This window comes from Vanellus vanellus (genome assembly GCF_965231255.1).
Source record: "Vanellus vanellus genome assembly, chromosome: 4".
Taxonomy (NCBI): Eukaryota; Metazoa; Chordata; class Aves; order Charadriiformes; family Charadriidae; genus Vanellus; species Vanellus vanellus.
In genome coordinates, this window is record NC_138909.1 from 6,134,744 (window position 1) to 6,158,186 (window position 23,443).

General features: G+C 39.2%; 1 long non-coding RNA gene across 4 annotated transcripts in view; it reads left to right on the top strand.

The window, feature by feature from the left end:
• The first annotated feature begins 258 nt into the window (after positions 1–258).
• LOC309671438 overlaps positions 259–23,443 on the top strand; it is a 36,112-nt gene continuing 12,927 nt past the window's right edge. For 2 of the 4 annotated variants that reach the window (XR_014269137.1, XR_014269138.1), the window contains exons 1-4: positions 1,794–2,125; positions 3,784–3,927; positions 14,958–15,043; positions 15,286–15,421. This is a non-coding gene — a long non-coding RNA (uncharacterized lncRNA). Of the gene's footprint in view, positions 338–1,793; positions 2,126–3,783; positions 3,928–14,957; positions 15,044–15,285; positions 15,422–21,251; positions 22,072–23,443 lie in introns of those variants that run through there. The other 2 variants (XR_014269136.1, XR_014269139.1) reach the window with 2 other exon arrangements.

The window sequence follows — 23,443 nt, forward strand, 5'->3', positions numbered from 1 at the left end:
GGTTTAGATCTTCATTGAAACTCCACTCAGTAAACTTCTTATCAGACTGTAGGAAAAGCTCATGGTCCTTTTGCTACTAGCTTACTTATGGAAGTCCCTTGTTACTTTTTTTATATCCCTTATTTTTAGCTCCAACTTGGCTTTGGCCTTCCCTATTTCACCAGTAAGTAACCAAGCAGTTATTTTATATATGTTCCCTTGCTTGCCTCTCCTTGTTTCTGCTTTTATGATCTCATTTCCATTTCAGACCACTAAGAAGCTCCTTGTTTAGCCAAGAGGACCTCTGCCATATGTCCCTGTCTTCCTGTGCAAGGGTCAGCTTGGTCCTCAGCTTTCAGTAAGTTTTCTTCAAAATCAGCTCCCTTGAGCACCTTTGCCCCTTGCGGCAGCTTCTCAGATCTTAAATAATTAGCTAGCTATGCTTCCTTTTGTAAATTATGATCTGATTATTCCTACAGCTGGTTTCAATAACTTTTTAGAACAATGTTTGATTTAGCTGATGGTGAAAACAGGAGTCAGTTATCCTAGATTTCTCCTATTCCCTATTTTTAATTTGAATTCCAAATATTCTTGCCTTTCTTTTTCAAACCAAAATATTGGGACTAAGGAAGCCATTTAGAAAAAAAAAATGTGCTTTACCTAACTTGTAGTAAAAATTACTGTTTTCAGAAAACGGTATGAATTTTACAAATTAATCTAAACCGGAAAAATTCGAGTACAACTCTTCCTCATGTCTAGTTGTTGCCACTAGAGTGGGCCCAGTAATAACTAGAAGGAAGAAAATTAAAAACAGAAAAAGAGCCACATGTGCCTTTTGTCCCACATTACGCCTGTGGCTTAATTATACAGATGCATTGTGTGCTTAACTAAAAAGCAATAAAGGCACTGCAAGAAGTACCATTAATGAGTCAGCATCACCCCCTGAAGATCAGCTTAGTTTCTGGAATCTTTCTGGTGGAAATGCACTTTATTTCTTATGTCCAGCTTTGTCTCCAGTGGTCCATATCCAGAAGTCTCCAGTTTATTGATACTGGTGTAAATACCTACCAAAGGGTGAAGGTTGAGGTAACGAGCGAGATCAAAGCCTACTAGTTCAGCAGCACATATCCACCGTGCAGAAGGTAACCTCGATCTTACAGAAGTAATAACTCAAAGATGCCTTGTCTTAACAAGAGATTTTAAAGTTGAGAATAGTCTACCATGGGATGAAGGCACATGGTGAAAACGTGAAAAGCATGAAGGCACATGGTGAAAATATGAAGAATGGGGGCTATGCACAGAAGACAGCACTGAATTATGTGTATGCCCTGGAACTTGAGGGATTTCAGGATATTAGACATTCTTGAGATATTTCTCATTCTACTGTCTCTTCAGGGACTTAGGACTCGTCCAGTTTTAACTTGTGGAAGTTAAAGCAAGCCTTCCCTGAAGGCAGGGTAACTCATTAAGAACTGTCGCAGGATTGCTCTGCACTTTCTAATACGCCAGTTTTGAGGAAGCATGCCACAACATTTAAAAATCACATTTTTAACAATGTATTTATGGAAAATGGTCAAGTAAGGTTGAAGGAAAGTTTTTAGTGTGGAAAGGGTAGAATAATCTTTTTGTGAAAACTGCACAGGTTGATAAAGATAATAGTTTTAAAAGAGTTTAAAAGAGTAGAAGAGTTTCATTTTTTTGATGAGAAAAAAAGCCACTGTGAAAAAGCCTGCCTTGAAATGGCCGCTGAACACACAGGCAATGTACAACCTCTCTCCATGCTTCCACTTGAAAGGTCTCAAAGATGTCTCCAATAATACCACGTGTGCCATGGATAGGTCCATCAACACAGATTCAAGATGAGCTCCTGTGTCAGCACATTTAGGTGATCTGCAAATATACTAGTGCATTTTTTTTCCTTTTTTTTTTTTCTGTAGCACCCTTCAGTAGCCAGGGCCATGGGTTGTTGGATCCATCCTGTGGCTTTGGAAACACTGCCTGTCTGCTCCGGAGTTAAACACCTTATTTCTACAGAGCTTTCGTTAGCTGATGCTCCATCCTGGTGTTGTCAGAGAACAGCAATCACAAGGAAGACATTTATCTTTCTCTGAAAGCTGGATAATTCACTGGATAATCTCTATTCATGGTGAGTGGAAAGCTGAAAGCTATAAGTAGTATTTTAAAAGTTCATTGTGAACACAGAGTGCTGCAGGAAGTAGCAAGCTTATCAAAGATCTTTACGTTGCCTACAGTATCAAATGTTATGTTCACAGGGAGACCAAACAAACAAATTGGCAGGATATGTCAATATAGTCTAGACTGAAAAAGGTCCCTTGAGAAATTAATTTCCAAATCTTTAATCTACCACATTTTATATATTTTTATCTACAATAGCACAGCTTTTCACACAGCCGTACTTTAAGAAAAATGCAGTTAAATACAGTTGAAAAAAGAAGGATCAAAAAAGGAAGTACTATGTTCCTTTTTATCTAACTGCATTTTTTCCCAAATGCAACTTGAAGCCTCATTCAGCAGAATATTTACATATGTGCCTGTGTCATTCAGACTGCCCACGCACTTTCTGTACTCACTGGAGCTCATCTGATGCTTTAAACTAGGTGTTGAAATGCCCGACTAAATCAGCCATCATTTAGATTTCTTTTTCTTTAAGGTGGAGAACAAAAAGCAAACTCTTCCTCCTGGAAGCCACAAAGAGTTTGTAAGAAAGGAGATGATGTGGGAAACTTTGTGCCCCTTTTCTCTTGGGTGATGTCAAGAGCATTGCCAAACCTACAATGTCAAAAGTACTCAAGATAGTGAGGTGTGACGTGGCAGTCAGCTCCTTCATCAACATTCTCAGATCATTGGCTTTGCACGTATTTTGAACCTGTGTTTGAGGAGATGAACATCTCTTCAGTTAACGAAAATATCACGGAAAACATAGAAAATGACTATGAACTCCTCCAAAATTGTTTGGCATTACAGAGGACAGGCCTGTTCAGAAATAATTGAATTAAAAAGTTCGGAAGGAAATCCCAGGTTCCAAGCTAGTCTCTGGTTTGCTATTTCAGCGTTAACCCATTTCTCATCAAAATCATGGCTTTGCAAGAATTTTTGTCCTACTTGTGTGACAGAAGGATTTTATTAGAAGAAACTTGTATTAATTTTAAAAAGCCAATGCCATGCTGTCCTCTGTTTTGTACCATTACTCATTACTTCTGTCTGCTCAGTCTGGAGAAAGAATTAAATCACTAATAACATAGTAATTGGTCTGATTTTGTGAAACTGAAGGGGAAGTGTATTTTTTTCTCCTCCAAGACACGCAAACCTTAATCCTCTGTTCCGTTACGGAAAAAACACTTCTGAATGTGACAGAGAGTAGGTGTTATAGATTTGTTTTGAAATGTGTGCACTGCGTATGCTCATGGACGCTCTTCTTCCTATTCTACTTACATAGCTGCCATTGCAGCTATATTAGAAGAAAAAGTGGAAAAAGCAAAGTCTCTGAAGAGATCGTTAGTATTTCATTCCTCCCAATATGGTTAATTCTTTAATTTCTTTTCCCTTTCCCACAGAAGCATATCAGATTGTTCTAGACAGTATGCCTTATCTGCGACTCTTCTTATACACGGGACACTCACCAGTGCAGAATATTCTTTTATCAAGTTGATTCTGAAATCACTACGATTTTATGCCATGATAAAACATACCGTATTGAAAGAGCACGTATTTCCTGTTAGAGACAAACACCTCGCAACATCTGGGGAACCTGTCTTATCCTATTGATTTCTTGTTGCCTTTCAGGATATTTCATGGAAGGAATAAGAACAAATCGACTACAAACTCGCATGGAAAAAGCACACAAATTTTAGATGTCAATCTCCAATTATCAGTGACCAAAAGGGCAAAGGACCCCAACTCCAGTGCCACACTCAATATTCCTCACAGGTGAGCTCTTTCTACAACCCTCACTTTTTTCTGTCGACTCTTTTCTGATAGCAGAGTTAGAAGTTTCTGGTTTTATCACTTTAAGTTTTGTCTGCATATAGTGTTTTCATCTGTCTGTCCCCTCTCTGCCAAAGAGACGTAACCCCTGACCTCTGTTGCCAAATTGGACAGCCCTTCCTTTGATTCTTGGAAAACTACCCTTACGGTTATTTTAGGGAACCACTGTACTCTAAGGGACGTCTTTAATGTGACCATATTATTCTTTCATTGCAACACATGATCCTTATTGAAAGCAGCAGTAACGCTATTCAGAATATTATGCAACGCAAAACACATTGAAATACCTTGAATGATGGTTCATCAGAGACTTGAAATTCACAGTATTGCAAATTCACAGTATAAAGAAATAAAATAGAGCAGTTAATAGGATCATACCAGCACCGACCAGCACCTTTTGAATTTACATATTCAGTCTGTCATTCCACAAATAGCCACGGCTCTTTACCTTTGTGCTTTAGTCTCCATCACTTGCACGCCACTGTTCTGTTTGGGGAGTGCTGTTCATGTTTAAAGTGGTGTGGAAACAATAGTCAGAACCAACCAGTCTGCCTGAAAGAGTGAAAAGCTATGTTTTTCCAGTAGAGAAATACTGCTTTAAATATAGTGAAATCCTGTGTCTGTTACAGTAATGCATTTAAGAATTCTTTTAAGAGCTATTCTTACTGTTTTATGAACCTGAAGCAACGGTGGTGTTTTGCTGGTTTCTACGACGTAATTTCAATATGCAACAATCTCTCCAAGTTGAATAATTTGGAATCCACGCACGCTTTGCAGTTTCAAGATAATTTGATCTGAATAGCAGTTTCATGTAAATGTTTTGGCAGTAACAAAAATATCCTCAACATTACTACTTACAGCTTTGAAACACCAATAACAATTTTACATGCCGGCAATGAAAGAGCATGATAGGCAGGTTAAAAATCATTAATTCCTCTCTCTGAAACTGATATTTTCTCACTGAAAGGTTTGAAAACAAATCTACTTTCAACAGGTTATTTCTGTATTAACATGATACCAGCAACATCTGTGCAGCTACCTCTCCTCTCCTGTGTCCAATGGAGCTTGAAGGAACACAGCTCTTGCTTGCCTTACCCCACAGCTGTGGGGTAAACATGTTTGAAGTGTTAAATAATTGGAGGAAGTGAATGGAGAATGATAACAATAGCAATAGGGAAATTTCTCAAGTGATTTGAGAAGGTTGTCTGGTGCAGGCTGGATGTTTGATTATGTATGCACTGGATACCCACTTCTCCCTACTTGAATAATACATGGGAACCAAGAATTGTTTACTTTAAAATATCAAAATGAGAAATGACCATGTTCTGAAAATAAAACCTGGGAGTTTCAACTCTGCCACCTCTAGGAAGGCCCAGTGGGAGGGATAGGATTGCTAGAACTAGGGGAGGCCTCTTTTTTCTTATTTGTTATCATTTAACAAAATCTGAAGGCATCTTCCTTTGCAGAGAGCAGGAAATAATTCCTATGCAGCTCCAGGGCCATGCAGAGGTTATGGTGCCCATTTCACTTGCGGTGTTAAACAACGGAGGGCTTCAGGATTGTACTGGGGCTGTACCGAGTTGCCTAATACTGGGCAGGAAAAAAAACACAACGGCACATGCACAGTGGAGTGTTTCTGACTAGTAACAGATCAAAATATAGTGCTCTTTAGCCACCTTCTCCCTCCAATGTTCTCAAATACAGCTGCTTGTGTTTTGCTGCTGGGGAATTTTTTTAGGGTTATGTTTGGGAGTGCATGGTCAGCAGACTAAAAATTGCAGCCAAAATGTTCCCGTTAATTGGTGATCATTTTTGAAACCTGACCATTGTGAATCAATATTGTACTCTCAGCCTTTGCTCTGAGTCTGCTTGGAATTAGTAACCTAAAGTTTTATGGCAATAAACCCCAGTATCCTATTGAGAAGAACTAGTGTATGTGTTGTCTACACACCAACAAACGCAACCATGCTTCTGCATGTCACTGAAAAATAAAAAGGACTGTACACATGGCATATATATAATACAATGTTAAGATGTCTGCATCTGGGAGACAGATTGTAGCTGCCACTTCAGTCCCAGGATGAGGCAGCCCAAGCAGTGTCAAGAGCTGAGAGGTCCTTGGCCTTATATGGAGTGAAATGTGGTGTCACCGACTTCAGTAGCAAAATTCTCAATGACTTTTGTGTTTTGCCCAGGATGCATCATTATTTCCCATATATGGAAGCAAGTATTTTACCAGAACAAGCATGATTTTTGTTAATCAGAGAGTATGTAATCACTTAGACAAGTTGTAACAATACTTATGAAATGCGCACCTCGGATTCATTTTGCCCAAATCTTCTTAATTTTCTATCCAAAGTTGCTTGCTATGCAAACTCAGGACTGTTAAATGTTGCTTGATTAACTTTAACACAGTATTATGAATAGTGTGTTTGGAAATGACTTAGAAGTAGATCTGGCTACAACCTTACAGCAAACTTCCCAAAGTAATACAATTTACTAGGTTTGTATCGATGTGGAAAAATTGCATTTCTTTACATCCGTTAGCTTACCTTAATCAATTTGTTCTTCTCCTTACGAATCCAGTTGAACACCTTCAACTACCCCGAGTTTTTGTTCTTATAGCCTCCTCCATTTTCTCCCTTATTTGTATAAAAGAAACATCCAGCTTATCAGATACCAGATCCTTGCTAGCCATTTATTTGCTTTAGAAAGTAGAAACTCAGCTAAAGCTATCAGCTTTTTTTACTCTGCTCATTTCAATCCCATTATCACTAGTCCCGCACTTTGCAGAGATCCCGTTTCTCATTTGCAGGCTTCTGAGCCTTTCCGCCGCAAGTTCCCTCCAGATGTGCGGTCGTAGCGTTCCCAGTGGTATGGGAGCGATGGGAATTGAGCTGTGACACCCGGCCAAAACCTCCAGCACCCCTGAGAGCCCTGCCCGTAGCCACCTCCTAATGGGTTTTTCACACTCGCCTGACCTTTGAGGTTCCGAGCAGGGAACCTGCTGCAGGATGGGGGCCATCCCACTGGGGATTTGCAGAAGGGGTAGGCTCATTCCCTGCACTGTCTCAGGGAATACTGAGCAGGAATTGAACTGACTGAAAAAAAACCCAGAAATTTCCATAGCCCCTTTTTATTGGGGTTTGGTTTCCCCCCCCCCCCCCTCTTTGGCTTAACTCATTCTGGGTCTATATTCTTTATGATGTTAACCTGTCTCGATCAGCACATTTAATACAGCTGTCAGAGTCAACTGAGGAAGATGTTAAGAAATCTTCTCTCCCATTGCTGCATTACCAAGGACATTTCAATAAAAACACAGTCCTTTGGATCTTAGTTATTTGGGAGCTCTTCTGCAGCTTGTATCTCAGCAGAAAACCTAACAATCTGTTTGTGCTTACTGGGAAAAAGATATTGTGGCCTTGCCAACATAATTACATTGGTGAGTTAGGGAATAATGAGTGAGAACACATGAAATATTTAGATATAAATAGTCTGTTTTCATGTGCTGTGATTGTCGCTAATAAGGCAAGGACGTGTGGTTTGTGGTTCAGGGACAGGATGAGGAACCAGGACATCTGGGTTCCTTTCCCAGCTTTACCACAGTGTATTGAAGAAGTCAGCAAGCCTCTTTGTACCCCATCAGTTGGAAGGGGATAATAATGCTCTGGAGACTTAATTCTTTAATGCTGTCATTTTCAGATGTTCAGAAGGGAAGAGCAATACAAGTGTAAGATTTTTACATACTAGAAATAAGTCCAACTAAAACTTTAAATCCAGATACCTAGAAAGTTTGTAAATTAATTTATCCTATCCTGACTTCAGGAATCTGACCCACTTGCAATTTCGTAGAAATGACAGAAGAACAAGAGGAAAATAGGAAAATTAAAACCAATACAGAATGTTTGATCAAAATCCTGTCTAAAAGTATGTGATCTTAAGTTTTCTCTGACAAGTTTTTTTGGCTTTACAATCAGGCTTTTGGTTTGGTTTGTTGTTTTTTTTTTTTTTACATCTGAAGTGGTAAGAGTAACAAGGGGAGTGCTATGTACCTAATAAGGAGATGGCAATGATGTCCTTAAAGACTGAATTGTGCTCATTTGTTCAAAGCCCATAAATTACTTAGGCCTTAAATCATAGGGCTTGGTAGGATTTAAAAAGGACCTACAGCGGCTATCTACAAAGGCATGCGTTTCCCCTAGCCTATGTGTATTTTGCCCATTGCAGCTGTAACTAATAAATCACTGAACCATAGATTAAAAGTGTGTAATTACTATTAAAGTAATTGAAGCCAAGATTCATTCTACCTAGGAGCAAATAAGCACATTTGGCATGTAAGTCATAGTGGAAAAGAGATTTTTTTTTTTTTAGCATGCATATGCTAGCAGTCTCAAAAGCCAAGTTGCTTCTTTGGCTGAAGAGAAAAAAAAAAAAAAAAAAAAGCTGTGCTAGGGATTTAAAAGCCCTGAGTTTAAATCATGAGAATAATTCATTTGGGATAAGCATTATACTATTTTAGGGTTTCCAGTGCTAATTTGAAACGACTTTAGTAGTAAAACCAGCATTCTGTAATGCAATAATAATTTTTTACCTGCTGATGGATTCTGGGCATAAGATGGTTGTGCCTACATTAAAAAGCTAAAGAGCTGAACGGGAGCAGATCTACAGTTGGTAATGAGGACCCCACATCCATATTGTACGCATGGTTAGGTTTTTCAGTCTGGTCCACGTGCCAACTGGCTGGAGCACAAGAATCGTCTTCCTGGAGTGCCTTTTCAATGTTGGTTTCACCCAAAAGTCCGGTTCACATGCTCTGACCTGCAGTGCAAGAAAAAGCACAGTAAGTGGGAGGACAGTTGCTTCAGAAGTGCACTTGTGATCTGAACTAAAATGCCAACCTACCCTCACACTATTTGTACCCTTATCAGTAAATAAGGGCAGTACATGGGTGTCATTTGCACTCAGAATCTGGCCTGCCAGGCAAGGCTGAGCACAAATTTTCCCTTGCTTTCATCAAAATGCAGGCAAGGCTTTGCTCTACATCACTGCAGCCGGGCAATGCTAAAGCAGCAGCTGAAATACTTCTCATGTAGTACAATTTCAGACTTTTTTGAAGGAGGCTTATGGCTACGTGTAAGGAACATTGGCTTCAGTTTGTTGATTTTATCTCATTTGAGAAGATTCTTGAGAACAGTTTAGTCCATTGCAATATTGGCACAGGAGGTACAATTTTAAACAGGGAGAATTAGCTCTTCACCATCACTTTAAGCTAATACTGTATTTTCTGTGATACTAAGGGAAAAGCGAATCTCCTGCTGCACAAGAAACGCTCCAGGAATCTGCAGCGATTCATTTATTTCCTAATCGACTTGTACACTAAAACAGAGAATATGAGTCTATATTTAACCATGACCTTTCCCTTTCCTAACCCAGTCCTTGCTTTCTCCAGGAAAAACATGGGCACACAGCCTGCCAGGAAGTCTCTAGCACACCCAGCCTGGGTTCCCAATGAGGAGACGTAGGCAGCAGCATCCTGGGGCTCACTACTGAGTGCTCCCAGTGGAGACGGAGAAGTTTGTATTCTGAGCTCTTTAGAAAGTTACGTCAGAGCGGGTGAAAATTGGTGAGCTGTCAGCTGAGATCCCTTGTCCTCCTCCAGAGTCTTAGAAAATGAGTGTGCTCAGGGATACAGGGAAAAGGTACCAGGAGGCTCATCATCTTTTCCATAAAAATTGCACTCATCATGAGTCACATCATCATAACGTCTTTCACGCTAACTTCTCTAAAAAGACATCCCAAACCAACACACACACACATATACATATCTCTAGCTGTATATCTATGTATGTGAAGTCATGTAAATAACTACCTTTATGTGGTGAGACAAAGCAGCCTGAACAACCAAAAGATTTAGCAGCAAAAATTCTTTTCCTATGGCATAAGTCCCACTAGTAGTAATTTCATCTTGAAATGGAAAGTATAGTATTAAATTATTTGAGCACAAAGGCCAGATTTCCCTGGTTGCCAGTTAAGACCCCAAGCTCATACAAATGCATCAGGAGAAACCTAAAATGATTTTGTTTCCTAGTGGCACTAATTCCATTGCTGGAGAAAGTGTAATTATATTTATATTGACATTATAACGATAACTTTGCAGGCCAGACTCCATTCTGTCTGTTACGCCAGTTGTAAATGAAGCACCAGCAGAGACCTAAGGAATTTCTGTTCCTCGGTGGCTGTGTGCTGGCGGCCCAGCTAGTAATTTCAGCAGTAAGATGAAAGTTCATTCTGTGAAAAAGATAGTTAAGATTTAATTTTGTCTTAACTACAAAACCTCTCCGTTTTTATTGATCACAGCACCCTCAAACAAACTCCATGTGGACTTTGCAATACGCAGACTAGGCTTTTGTCCTGGAAAGCTTGGAAACTCAACATAAAATCTTGCAGCAGTTATATATGTCTGGATATACAACATACATATGTATGGATATACAACGTGGGTTTAAGAGCACAAGGTTGTACAAAAGAGGAGTGGGGTATTCCTCATCGAGATAATACTACCGAGGTCAAAGTATTCAGCTGTGGTATGTTAGTGAAAATGGCCGTTTCCTTGTTGGAGAAAGAAACCAGGTCTGTTACAAAGCCCTTTTCGTGCTCAGCCCAACGTACCGCTCCCCCATGTCCATGCTGTTGGGGATAATCAGCAAAATCCCTGGGGAGGTCTGCTGCTCAGGTGCACGAGTAGTCAGTGTATGTTACCACGCTACATGTTTCAGCATTTGTAAAGAACAACAAATATGTATGTGTTTTTACAAATGGAAACTCGTTACATGCTGTAAGAATTTTGTATGAGGTTTTTCGTTAACTTTGTTGCATGACAGAAGTAACCTTCCTTGTATTACGTGCTCTGTGCATGTTATTATTAAGATAAAATGGCAAAGAAAGATTTCAGCGTTTTGGTGGGGAGGGGTGCTGCTATCCCTGGCGTTAAGGGCTGATCCTGCATTTCAGGGAAGCAAAGCAAAATATGAATTTCAGTTACAGTGATGAATTTTTCAACATAGAGGTGATAAATGATCACAGCAGACCTAGCACCCTGGAGATGCCTTGCTGTTGCTAACAGTAATTGCCTGCTGGCTGTTTGGGGCTGGCGGGATCACATACAGTAGATTCAGCCTGGAGCCGGGCACCATTGGACTTGTGGTTTTGCTTGCTTATTTATCAATCTCGGTTGCCCCTGTATTAAAAGAGAGGCCCTTCAGGAAAATGGAGGTTCTTTCCTGAAATTCAAGGAGGTGGGAATTGCAGTGATTCACTGTTGATACATTCATTTAATCCATAGTGGCAGTTTTAGGTGTTTATCCTGGCTATATTAATTTAATATATTATGGTACATGTGCCAGCCTATCTTATTGTTTTCTCAAGGCATTTTATCACTGTGAGATATTGCTACTTCTAAAGTCAAGATCATATAAGCATTCATTACTTCTTTTGCACAAATGGTGCCACTGCCCACAAGAGAAGCAATACCGAGGGAGGATGTTTAAATTCTCGCCCGAAGGATTTCTTTTTCATAAAGAAAACAACTCCAGAGAGGAAGTTATTTGCAAGCTGGAACTGAACTAAATTAAACCATTAGAAGATAGAAAGAGCTAAACAATTTATAATTTTCGCAAGTTAGACTTTGGTTGAGAATAATATTCCAGGACACTCAGAACATGCTGATTTTTTAACCAGTTGAAAAAAACCAACCAACCAAACACAAAAAACTTCTTGTTTGGGCCAACAGAACTTCATTTTCTTTGGCCTTCTCTTCCATACTCATACACCAAGACAAAACCCACTATCTGTAATCAGGATACCAGCAAATGGATTAGTTAGTCACTGCCCCAGCTAACTATTATGTGTCTTGCTGGGGAAGTCAGTTAAGGTAGGTTCATTTTTCCTAATTTTACCATATAAAAGACTGGCACCTGGTTTTACCTACCACCTTATCGCCCTCTACTTTCAGTGGGGAGAAAGAGGAAAAGAAAGAGAAATCTGAGCTGTGGTTGGAATGACTCGCTCCTTGGTGGTGCCTCCTCCACCACCGGGAAGGAAAGTGCTGGTATAATTGAAACTCAGTTTTCTTTGTTAAACTGAAATTTTATCAGTCCTTACCACACAGAAGAGTTAGGAAGATGACTGTGGGACAGGCAGGTATGAGGGCAGTAAGAGGGACATAAGAGCCATTGATAGGCTATGCACTTCTTGAACTCTCTGTCCTCCGTAGCAGGACGTAGCTGAGAGAGTTCATCAGTGTTCACGGTCCAAGCCTGGAGCACAAATTGGGCTGAGCTTGTTTTTTCCATTTTCGTCAATATTAAAAATATGTCCTGTACATGGTACTTCTTCTGGCATTCACCACAGAAAGGCTTTTGCAGACAGAGTCCAACACCATCACATTTTTATAAATGCTTCATAGAAGCGTACAGATTTCATAAGCTTACATTGGCTTAAACAGGAGGAATTTTATGCGCTTTACCAACATTACCTGAGGAAATATAGCTCCCAAATGGTGGGGATTTTTTTTTTCCAAAATATAGTTATAATATGGGGGTGGATGTATGTTGGCATTGGGCCAAAGTTTCTTAAAGGACACAAACCATTTTCGATATGGAGCTTTCACAGCTGGTTTGTTCTTAACTGTAAGTTTTGCTTTCGCTCAGCTTTTTAAACTTGGTTAGTTTTACTTTTAAATTAATCTCTCCTCTAAGATTAAATATTAGAATAGATATTAGATTAAATGCCTCTTTAATTTACAGCCACAGTGCCTTCTCTGCAGTCAGTTTGTATGCATAATGCAAAAGTGAAGTCTGAATGTTAACTATTTTATAATCTTGAAAAAAATTCAAGAGGGTTGTGCAAATATCATAGAAAAATTAAGGACAACATACACACTAAAAGTAAATATATATATTTGGGGAAAATGGCAGTAACCCTTTGCTTACGATACCAAAGGTATAATTCTGAAATCAACAGAATTAAATTGGCATAAACCCACTGCTATTGAAAGTACATTTACTTGCTATTTGTTTGTTTTCTTTGTTTGGATTTTACCTGGAAAGGTTTAGGAGGTCAATTTTTAATATATAACGCATTCAGTTGATAATAGATGTGACCGGAATATGATTGAATTTATAACTAGTAAAAATGCACCAATGGCAGGGAATAACTCTTAAGTATAACCATAATGCCACTGGCAAATTCTGAACTTACTACATGAAACCTAATAGGAAGCCAGTATATGAAAGCACTAGAGTTTAATATGATGGGTCACCTCTGTCTAATTTCATCTGGAATTTATCCGCTTCCAGATTTAACCAGATCCATAATATGCAAAAATACAACATGTGAGTTAGAAATACACACATCAATGTGAACAGAATAGCAGATAATGTAAACTTTACATTTTAATCGCAAAATCAAGCCACTTTGAAAAAAAAATATTTTGCAGGCTACTTTAAAATGTTTTTCCTCATTTTTCCACTCCTTACTGGAGCTGAGTTAATACCAGCAGCGTAGCAATACTTCAATGCAAGGGAGAGCGTTTTTGCACGGATCCTGCCCTGTCCAGAGTACTAGAAACGTCACGGCAGCGTGATTGGAAGAGTCCCACTTCCTTTGCTAGAGGAGATTTGAATAAACATCTGTGCGTTTGGATGATCATCTAAATTAAACTGAGTATGGCAAAGACTTCCTTTAGCAGTTTCCCTGTCACTAAAGGAAATGAGAGTGTAATTTTCTAAGTCCAATTACAGGATAACTGTTTAGCAGCCAAACATCAGGTCAAATGCAAAGTAAAAGACAAATTAGATGTCTCTCACTGTAGATTGGTTTTGTGCACCTCAGTACTTCAGAACTGTATGATACCATATATAAAGCCTTGTTCCTGAACCAGAGAATACATAGTTCCTTTATATGACATATGAATACATAGTTCCTTTATAGGATCATGGCTGGTTAAGCTGTCGTTCCAAGGAGCTAGAAATGGAGGTCACCACTGAGGAGCCACTCAAAACCTGATCAGCTGTCTCCATGTTGACCTGTAAAACCGCCTTCTCCCACGCCAGATTCAACGGCTTCCCGCTGTCTCCTTGGGTCAGCTCGCAGGAGGCCTATTTAGTGTGCAAGGAAGACATGCTCAGCTTTTTCTGGTCCCCTCTAAAGGCAGCCTGGACCAACCCAGGTCCCCACCAGAAGCTGCCCCGCAGACCGGTGGACAGGCTGGGCAGCAGACATCGTCCCCCTCAGCTCCTCACTGTACGCTTCTGCGCCTCTACAGCCCCTGCCTGGAGGCTGCACACGAGCAAACCAGTTAGACCACAGGATTCCCACCACATGTTGGGATGGTAGCAGCCACTCGCAGCACGCGTGGATGACCAGCGGCACATACTGTTGTTTCTAACCAGATCCGCACTGTCAACATGAACATAAAGGAAAACGCAAAGTCGAGTGGTACCTAGCATGTCCATAAAACCAAGTGAAAACTTGGCTGTGTGGAACTGCAGCACTCTGGTGTAGTGTTTTAAGTTTGGTATTATTTTCAGTGGGGTACCTTTCCTGCAGAAAAAACCCAAAATTTCTGTTTTCTATCTCACATTCTTGCAAACAGGGTCAGCTTCCAGGTCTTTACAGCACAGTGAACAAAAATTAGTGGTATAAATCAGGTGGCTCAGTTATTTCAAGGAAGCTGAGTCATGTTGTGCCAGTAATGATTTTGCAAATATTTGTGTATGAATATTTATGAGGCGCAAACTCTTCTCAGTATGTGTGTCCAGCTTAGCCCGAATTCAGTGGAGACACGCTCAATCACAGAGTAGCTAGTACCTAGTGGTTAAGCTTGCATTTGTACTCACAAAAAGCACAAAAGTGTCCTGGATTTGCATCTAAAATTGATGTTTGACATCTAACCACCCAACTTGCCCCTGCAGGACACCACAGAATCAAACTCCGAGTCTTGTCTCCCACTGCTCAGTGCCACGCGTGACCTCTGTACCCCTCAAAGTGCACAAAGCAGGTATGTAAGACATCAGAAGAGTAACATTATGATTACTTTGCAGAAACGAACATGACTAGAATAATGCTAGAGGCAAGGGGAATTGGGTCTCATGAGTATAAATTTTGAGCTAAAGAATTAATTTATGTTTGTTTGAAAGAGCTCAGTGAGGCATAAAAAAGTTTGGGAACATTTAATCCTAAAGGGAATGAAATTTATCAAAGCAATTTGAAAGGATAATACATCCATTTCTTGTTCTACAGGCAAAGCAAAGCCCAAAGAGTCCAAAGCATTAACAACTTAGAAGCTATTTTTCATGTTACCAACTTAGAAGCTATTTTTCATGCTGCTATCATTACCTCAAGTTTGATGCTACAGTGGAAGGCAAATCTGGTTCTGGTAAGCAATTATTGACTTGTGATAAGCATTAGGTTTACATTTAAAGATCAAAGCAAACATATATAAAGCATTTTGAGTACATACATATCCGCTGCTTTATGTCCTTGCTCTTGGTTTTATATCCAGTCATCACTGTGTTTCCCTCTTACCTTCTTAGTGAGTCCAGGAGCAACCGAAATCTGTATTGAAAAGAAAAAGTAATTAAGTTAATTCACAGTACTACGTAATGGACCAAAAACTTCAGGCAGAGATTATGTTAGTCGGTATACTAGACCAGAGGAACTAGAAGATCTGTTGCTATTAAACTCATTAGAGAGACAATGAAGCACTTCCCTAATTGCGTTATTTTTCTCCCCTCTCAGAATAGCTATCGCCCAAATGATCACACCATTAATAATACATGTTTACTTAAACAAAATTCCCATTTATCTGACAAATCCCAACACTAGAGCTCCCCATAAGTAAAATTGCTATTCAAAGATTATTGTGCTATGAGAATGTGGGAGGTTGGCAATTTTCTTCATTTCAGGGAAAGGGTCATTACTGTGATAGATTCCACCTACTCCTTCCAGAAGTGAATTTGGTCTACGGCTAAGCAATCTGGAGGTCATCACTATGACCAAATCCTGAAGTTTTTACTCATGACTGAACTCCACCTGGGATCCATTTGTGCAGGCTTTTATGCTTCAATAAATCTGCTCCCTTGCTTCTGTTTGTCCTCTGTTCAGTCTAAACTTTTCAACTGGATAAAAATGAAGGCATCATTTTGAAACCCCTTACTCAAAAGCCTATTTTCAAAGCATTTCATGAAGACCTTAAGACTATGGATTTGCGCTCAGGCTCTGAATAAAACAAGAATTTGGTTTGAATAAAACTCACTATATCTTTACTGTAAGGTGAAATAATAAAAGTATGCTTCATTTCATGTCTTAGGACAGACTGCTAAATATGACTTCTGTACAGTAATTTTAACAGGTTACGAGCTATTCATCTCTACTCACATGTAACAGGTTCTTCTAAAGTTTTATGACCATATGTATAAACAAGTGTATTGATGGCAGCTTTACAGTCACTTTGCAAATGGTATTAAATGTACCTGTAAAAAAAAAATCTGACCCTATTCTATGTGTAGTAAACTAATGAGAAAAAAAAAAAAAAAAAAAAAAAGAGAGGACACCTGACAACTTGAAGAAACCAAGTTCATCTCCCTAAATGCTTGAGAACCATCTAATCATTAAATCAACCAACTCCTTTCAAGATCACTGACCATGCAAAGATTAGGTATCATGGTCGCATGAGACTACTGCATGCTCATATGAGACATCAAAGACTACTTCCAGCTACTGATCATTTCTAGTCCTACAACACAGCAAAGCTGTGATACTGGAAACGCCTGAAGCTTTCTACCAGTCTATGTGTCCACTTCATGATCAGGGCTTCCATTAGCTTTACTCTCCATCCTGTACCACTGATTTACCAATATGGAATATGCTTGCTTTTGTGCCATATCATAACAAATTTAGGCAGACTAAAAACTGTAGATAGGTCTGGATTTACAAAAGACTTGGCTGCAGAACTTCCAGTTAATTCAAATTCACTCTTGCCAGTTCTCCTGGATGCTCAGTATCTGTAGAAATCTCATCCTCTGACCCTTGAGTTTCCTTTATTATTTTTTTTATTGCAAATCATAAGGTGAAAGTGTGGAGAATTATTGTTCTTTTCAAAGTACCTGTAGAGCTTTGGGTTTCGTTTCTAATGCACGTAAACTGAAATAATTGTCATTTACATAGTCCAGAAGTTCCTTTTTTTAATGCTCTGAAGTGCACCATTAGTTTTACATGTTCTTGTACACTGGTTTGGCTTAAAACCGGTCTAGCTGTTTTCTTACAAATGGTTTTAGTTTCCAAGTAAACTAAGTGACAGAGCAATTCAAAACATATTGAATTAATTCAAAATATTAATATCCATAACTGGCTCTAAATCAAAAAGAATTACTCTAGATTTAGCGAGTTTTATTTCTGACAGTTGTTACTTTTAAAATACAGTAAAATACATTGCATATATTCACTTACTTTAAAATAGCAAATCAACAACACAGGGATTGACGTATTCCCTTTTTGCCTCGTGTCTAAGACATTTCTTTATATAGAAGAAAATGTTTGATTTCTTTTCCCTTCAATGCAAAAATAATCCTGTAAATGCACTTTTCATGTCCCAATGTGTAGCCATTTTGTTGAACTTTAAGATTCTGCAATAAGATAAATCAGATTTCCTAGTGAAGATCTAAAGCTGCAAGCACAATTTATCTCCAGTTCACTAGCGATATGGGCAGTTAATATCTTGGGACCAGATCCTGTAAACCTGCGCATGAATAGCTTCACTCGTAACAGCCGGTCCAGTGATGACCATTACACTGTTCATGTGAGTCAGGGTGTGTCAAATTGCTCCCTGAGGTGGAAAATATTTGCAGGATACGGGTCTTGATTTTCTAACAGAAAATAGTAAAAAGATTGCACAAAGAAATAAACTATAGCCAGGAAATTCAAATAGTCATAAGATGCTTTTTTACATCGTTTTTCCCTACTATATTAAAGATGTCCCATAGTTACAGCAAGCCCCAACCGAGAGGTGTTACCTACAAACACTAATAACGGGGCACTTTGCAACTGATGTCAACAGCAGGGTGACACAGAATAGCACGAGGTTTGTTTGGGGTTTTTTTTTTTTGCAAAACAGGCTCTGCAGACATCATCTGTTGAGCTGGAAGTCAGCGTGGCCCTCCTGCCACAGTCCCAAGTGAAAGCAACAATGAAGAGCAAGCAAGAGTAGTGCAGACAAGGCTTCTGATAACTTACTACACATCTCAGATTGTAAATTGGTGCAGGGAAGTTATCAAACTCCACTGCAAGTGGTTGCGAGGTGTCTGCACCCACATTTCAAGAGCTCATTCTCCTGACGTGGCTTGCAAGGAGCTCTTGCTCTTGAAATGGCAATGAGCAGTGGGGTTGCACCATCTCACCTTGCAAGCCATGCCAGGAGCACGCCAGTGCCTACTGGCACTGGGTCACCAAGGTCCCATTTTGGTGATGTTGGCTTGAAGAGATGGAGAACGCTTCCAACGTAGCATTTGCATTGCGATTATTGGGTCTCAGAGAGGCCACCGAGGAGTCAGGAGAGATCAGTAACCTGCAGTCATTTCTGGTTGTAACTGTACTGGTTGCCTGGAGGCTGGCCAGCAAAGCTTTCTGTAGTTGGTGCCCTTACACAGAGCTCTATGTTATCCTGATTCAGCGTCACTTTATCAGGGCATTTGCCGCTGTGCCTTTACACATGTAATGCCTCCAGGATTTGACCCACATTGGAGGCTACTCCCACAACCCGCCCCTGTGACCTTTCCAGGAGTGTTAATGATTTAATGTTAATGGCTATCCACTTCAGAAAGGGTTGCAGAGACTGGGGCATATGAGGTCATTATTGTTTTAACACATTTGTTTTACCTCTCTTCTCAGAAACTTTAAATCAGAAGAAGTTCCCTTACACAGAATGCCCAAACTGACAGTTTTAGGATGTGTGAGAAAGACACAGTTAATTTAGTGCAAAAGATAAGACATTTCCTTGGGGAAGCACTAATACCAGGCCTATTACCCCTCAGTGTCATTTCAGATTAGTGTATTACAGTGAAAGGGATTCTAAATCTTTTTAATTGAAAAATATCTGTCTTTTCCTTACTAAAATAAGTTTCTGCCTAGAGGTTAAGGAGTTTTAAAATTATTTCTGAATTACATCCAATTTCTGGACAGTTTATCAAAAAAAGGAGGATGCAGTTTGTCTGTTGCCTTGTTAATTTATGGCAGACCAGAGAAAGGAGAAATATATTTCCTTGGTGACCCAAATGGAATAGTTACATAAAAAGATGATTAGAAACACAAAGTCCAGACGTATCTAACTTGCTAAGATTTACCAGCTGTCGCAGACCCACCCACATGTGAGAATACATGTGCATACATGTCATAATTATGCATGCAAAGTGGAAGGATAATTATCCAAACTTGGTGGTTGAAACAACAGTTGAGAGCAGAACTTTACTTGGCTTCTCTCTCCCTTTTTTCTGGCTGAAAGTTCAAAAAGCATCAAACCCACTGATTTTAATCTACATAGGTTTTTGATTCATAAGCCCTGAAATGACCTCACAAAAGGGAGAAAACGCAAATGTCCTTTTACCTTTATCACGTTCTGGGTAGGAACATTTGAGAACTGTGATTCGAAATTGCCCAGTCCTTGACCCATCAAGAGAATTGCACATGACCCTGGACCAGCCCTCTTTTGTCCCAAAACTGAAGAATGGGATCTGAAGCAAAGTCCTCACTTTGATTGGCATAGGCACTAACCTCAGGAGCCTCCTGGAAAGCACCGTATAGGTGACACACTGGAATATTTAGAAAGCATTAAACAGAGGCAGTTAACTATATTTAGATGTTCCTCTAGGTAAAATGGTGCTGTGTTATCTATTTTAGAGGTCTAAACACAAAGTGCACTCTGATTTGGGGGGCAGCATATTTAAAACGGCACTCGGCAGCTTGATGTTTCTATAGAGATGCGGTCTGTGCACAGTCTTTGGGTAACTCCACGGCTCACGAAACACTTGTGTGTTAGGGTGGTTTGGGGTTTTTTTCCTTGAAAGTCCTTCCAACCAACTCTACTCTTTCCACTTCTCCTCATGCTTGCATAATGCTCATTTCCTCTGATCTTTACCAAAGAAAAAAATATTTCCCTTTTCTAATTCAATCCTTAGCCATTGTTTTCCCAACCTCTAGTTCTCAAGAAATATGATTTCTTAAAAAAAAAAAGAAAAAAAGTCTAATTAAGCCATTTATCAAACTTTTCCAAGTGGGTAGAGTGACAAATTAGCCCTATCTTCCACCAACAATCTGATGGATGGGAAGATAAAGATGCAGAGGCTGTTATTTTAGCTGGAAGCTCTCTACTATATCAATTGTTTGGCCCCAAGCCAAAAGACCCTAAGAGATGACAAGAACTAATGATGGGTCCATGAAGTTTATGCAGCGTGAGGCCTGACATCAAAGGAATCTGCCCTTATTAACAATATCTCTATGCCTTCTTCCTGGAAAAAAATACACATTTGTTTTCTTTTTTTAAAAATTACTTAATATCTTACTCTTTCAGTAAGTAGAAAGAAAATGCAAACTGTAAATAAATTTGCACAATAATATATTGCCGACAAGTTCTGCTTTTCTGTATAAGTATGAAGTGATCCTTATGACATTACTTTTAAGTCTACCACAAGAGTCTAGACTGCAAATAAGTTTCCCTGAAGTCTTTACTTTTATGCCATTCCTTCAGAAGAACCGGGCTCCCCGACAGCCTGTACGCCAGATACAATTTGTGCACGTAGAAGCATGCTTGGAGTCCTCGGTCAGGGGAAGTAAGTCAACTTCAGTAGGGGCAGGACCCCCAAAATTGCCCTGGATTGCAACCCCCTGAAATCAGGTGTACAGAGATTGTTGCAGAGTCAGGACCAGAATGCCAAAAGTTTCGTTGGATTCAGAGAGGGAGTGGGAAGAGAAATTCTTCAAGAGTTGGATCAAGCCTGCACCACCTCTGGCTCAGGAAGACGCTAAGCCACGTAGCAAGAGATTCCAGAAAAGAATTCAGAGGAAATATCACTATTTGCTTGTATATACTTACACTCTTCCTCGGTATTCGGTCTTGAAGGTTTTAGGTGAGCTGGATCATGGGTCAGACACTGTTCTTATGTGACAGGATCAACTTCAAAGTTTGTAACTTACATCTTGCTTCCTTCTCCCTACAGTTTTTTAATATGCATCCATTTGTACATGTAATGGAGACTGTATGCCCAAGGTGGAATACAACTACTGCTCTACTGGAAAGTGGGAAGAGAGGATATACCAGCCAGGATGACTTCTAAGAAAAAAAAAAAAAGACAAAACAACAAACCAACAACAAAAACCAAACCAAACAACAAAACCCTGTTCTGATACATGATTAGAAAAGTTTGACTGAAAACAAGCCATTCCTGCAGATACTATATGTTGCTGGAAGGTAGAAGTAAAATTCATATATTTTTCATCGGGAAATTATTTAAAGATTATTCTTGATGTCCCATTTTTTATTACTTTTTTTTTCTCATGGCAATAGAACAGTATTCAACTTACTGGCAGAATGAGCAACTGTAGTATTGCTTTATAAAATCCAACTGCAGTAATCCTGCATAGCTGAACATTCATATACCCGAGCAGCTTGATTCATCTTTTCGACAGAGCATTTTTACAATATGGAAATCAAAACAGGAATGCAATGAAAAGACGACAGCATTAGAGTCAGCACAAAGCCATATTCAGCACATCCACCAATATTTTACCTTTGTTCTACAGTCTGGATTTAATATCACGTGTAGAAGAAGCACTATGCAAAACTAGGGTATGTAATCAATCTTAATCTTTCCTGTGTCTTGATAAAATGTCCTGTATTCATCCTTCTTCTATAGCTACCTATCCATCAAGCAGCTTATTCTAAAAGTGAAGAACAAGTGGCTTTGCACTCGTGGAGTTTTTCTTTTTGTTACTTTTCAAAGGGGGCATGCCATTTAATCTGCCACGCTGCTTTTTAGCCTGAGACATAACGGCAATTCACATTGCTTTATCAGCTGTAGGATTGTCCACAAGCTCTGATGTTTCTTGAGGAAATAAAAAAAGAGCTTGGAGTATGTGAAGTCCAACATAAACAATCATGGAAAGAACAAAAGAGAACTTTTCAATACTAAAACCTTACTCGGCAACTTCAAAACAAGAAATTAAAACTCTGGTTGAGAATACGATGCAAACCATCCAATACCATAGTAATTCAATTTCATTCTTCCTCCTGATGTGCTCGATATCTTTAAGTACATAATGTACTTTCTTAGCTGTTTATTGATAATAGGGCTGCTGAGGAACCACATTGTGAGTTGTCTACACGCCATTCACTTGCAACACTTTGGATGAAACTGTAAATAAAGATAATGCACTTCAAAAATGAAGTTTTCTACTCAGAACTGTATTTTTCCAATAAAAAAAATGAAGTGTAAGTATTATGGCAATATACAATTAAGCGTTCAGACGTATTGCTTCTAACTCCTTGAACAAAGCAGCTTAAATGCAATTTGGCTGGAAAGTAAATGTTATTCAGCAAAAGATCAGTACTGAAGTTGCCAATGAATTGAACCGTCTGCGTACTTATAATTAGCAACATGGTCATTGTCTGGCTACCCTGGCATACTGTAAATGTGCCTGGGCAGACTGTGTGATTTAAGGTTATTTAGTTATTCATTGTCTCAAGAGGCAGGTAAAACAACTCCTCTCTGAGTCGCTTGGCTTGGCTCAGGGGGGTAGTGGTTGCAACTCAATCCTATTTAGCCTTTCTTCAGTAAACTAAAGAAAGGGTTTTTCTTTTCTTTAAATATGGCTCCGATGACTGAACATAGCAAGCTCATTCAAAACTGCAAGCATCAGATTTTTCAAAGTCTGAATTTCCCAAACTTTTTAGCAAACAAATTTAAGAAATTTTGCTCTATCATTTATACTTTATGACATGATTCAATGGAAGACTTTAAAAAAAATAGTTTCCTCCAAAATAAATAATAACCAGAAACTTATTCCACCCTGCACTTGTCTTTATTTGCCAGATGACCAGTTTGCTTCACTTCCTTTCCACAACTTTAGCAAATACAGCAAGTCCATACATCTACAGTTCCTGCCTGGAAGCACAGACTTCAGCAGTTAACTCCAAGTTAAAATATAAACTCATCTTTCACTTCTGTTTTAAGATAATATTTAATCAGTTAGGGCTGAAGGATACACACAAAGTTTGCCAGTAAATGTTCCCTAGTAGATTTTGTGGAAAATCAGTTTGGTAGAACAAAATTAAAAAATAGATAAGCAAACCACCATGCTGCTATTAAAGCTACATAGAGAAATGTACAGAGTGGTTAATTAGTGCTTTTTC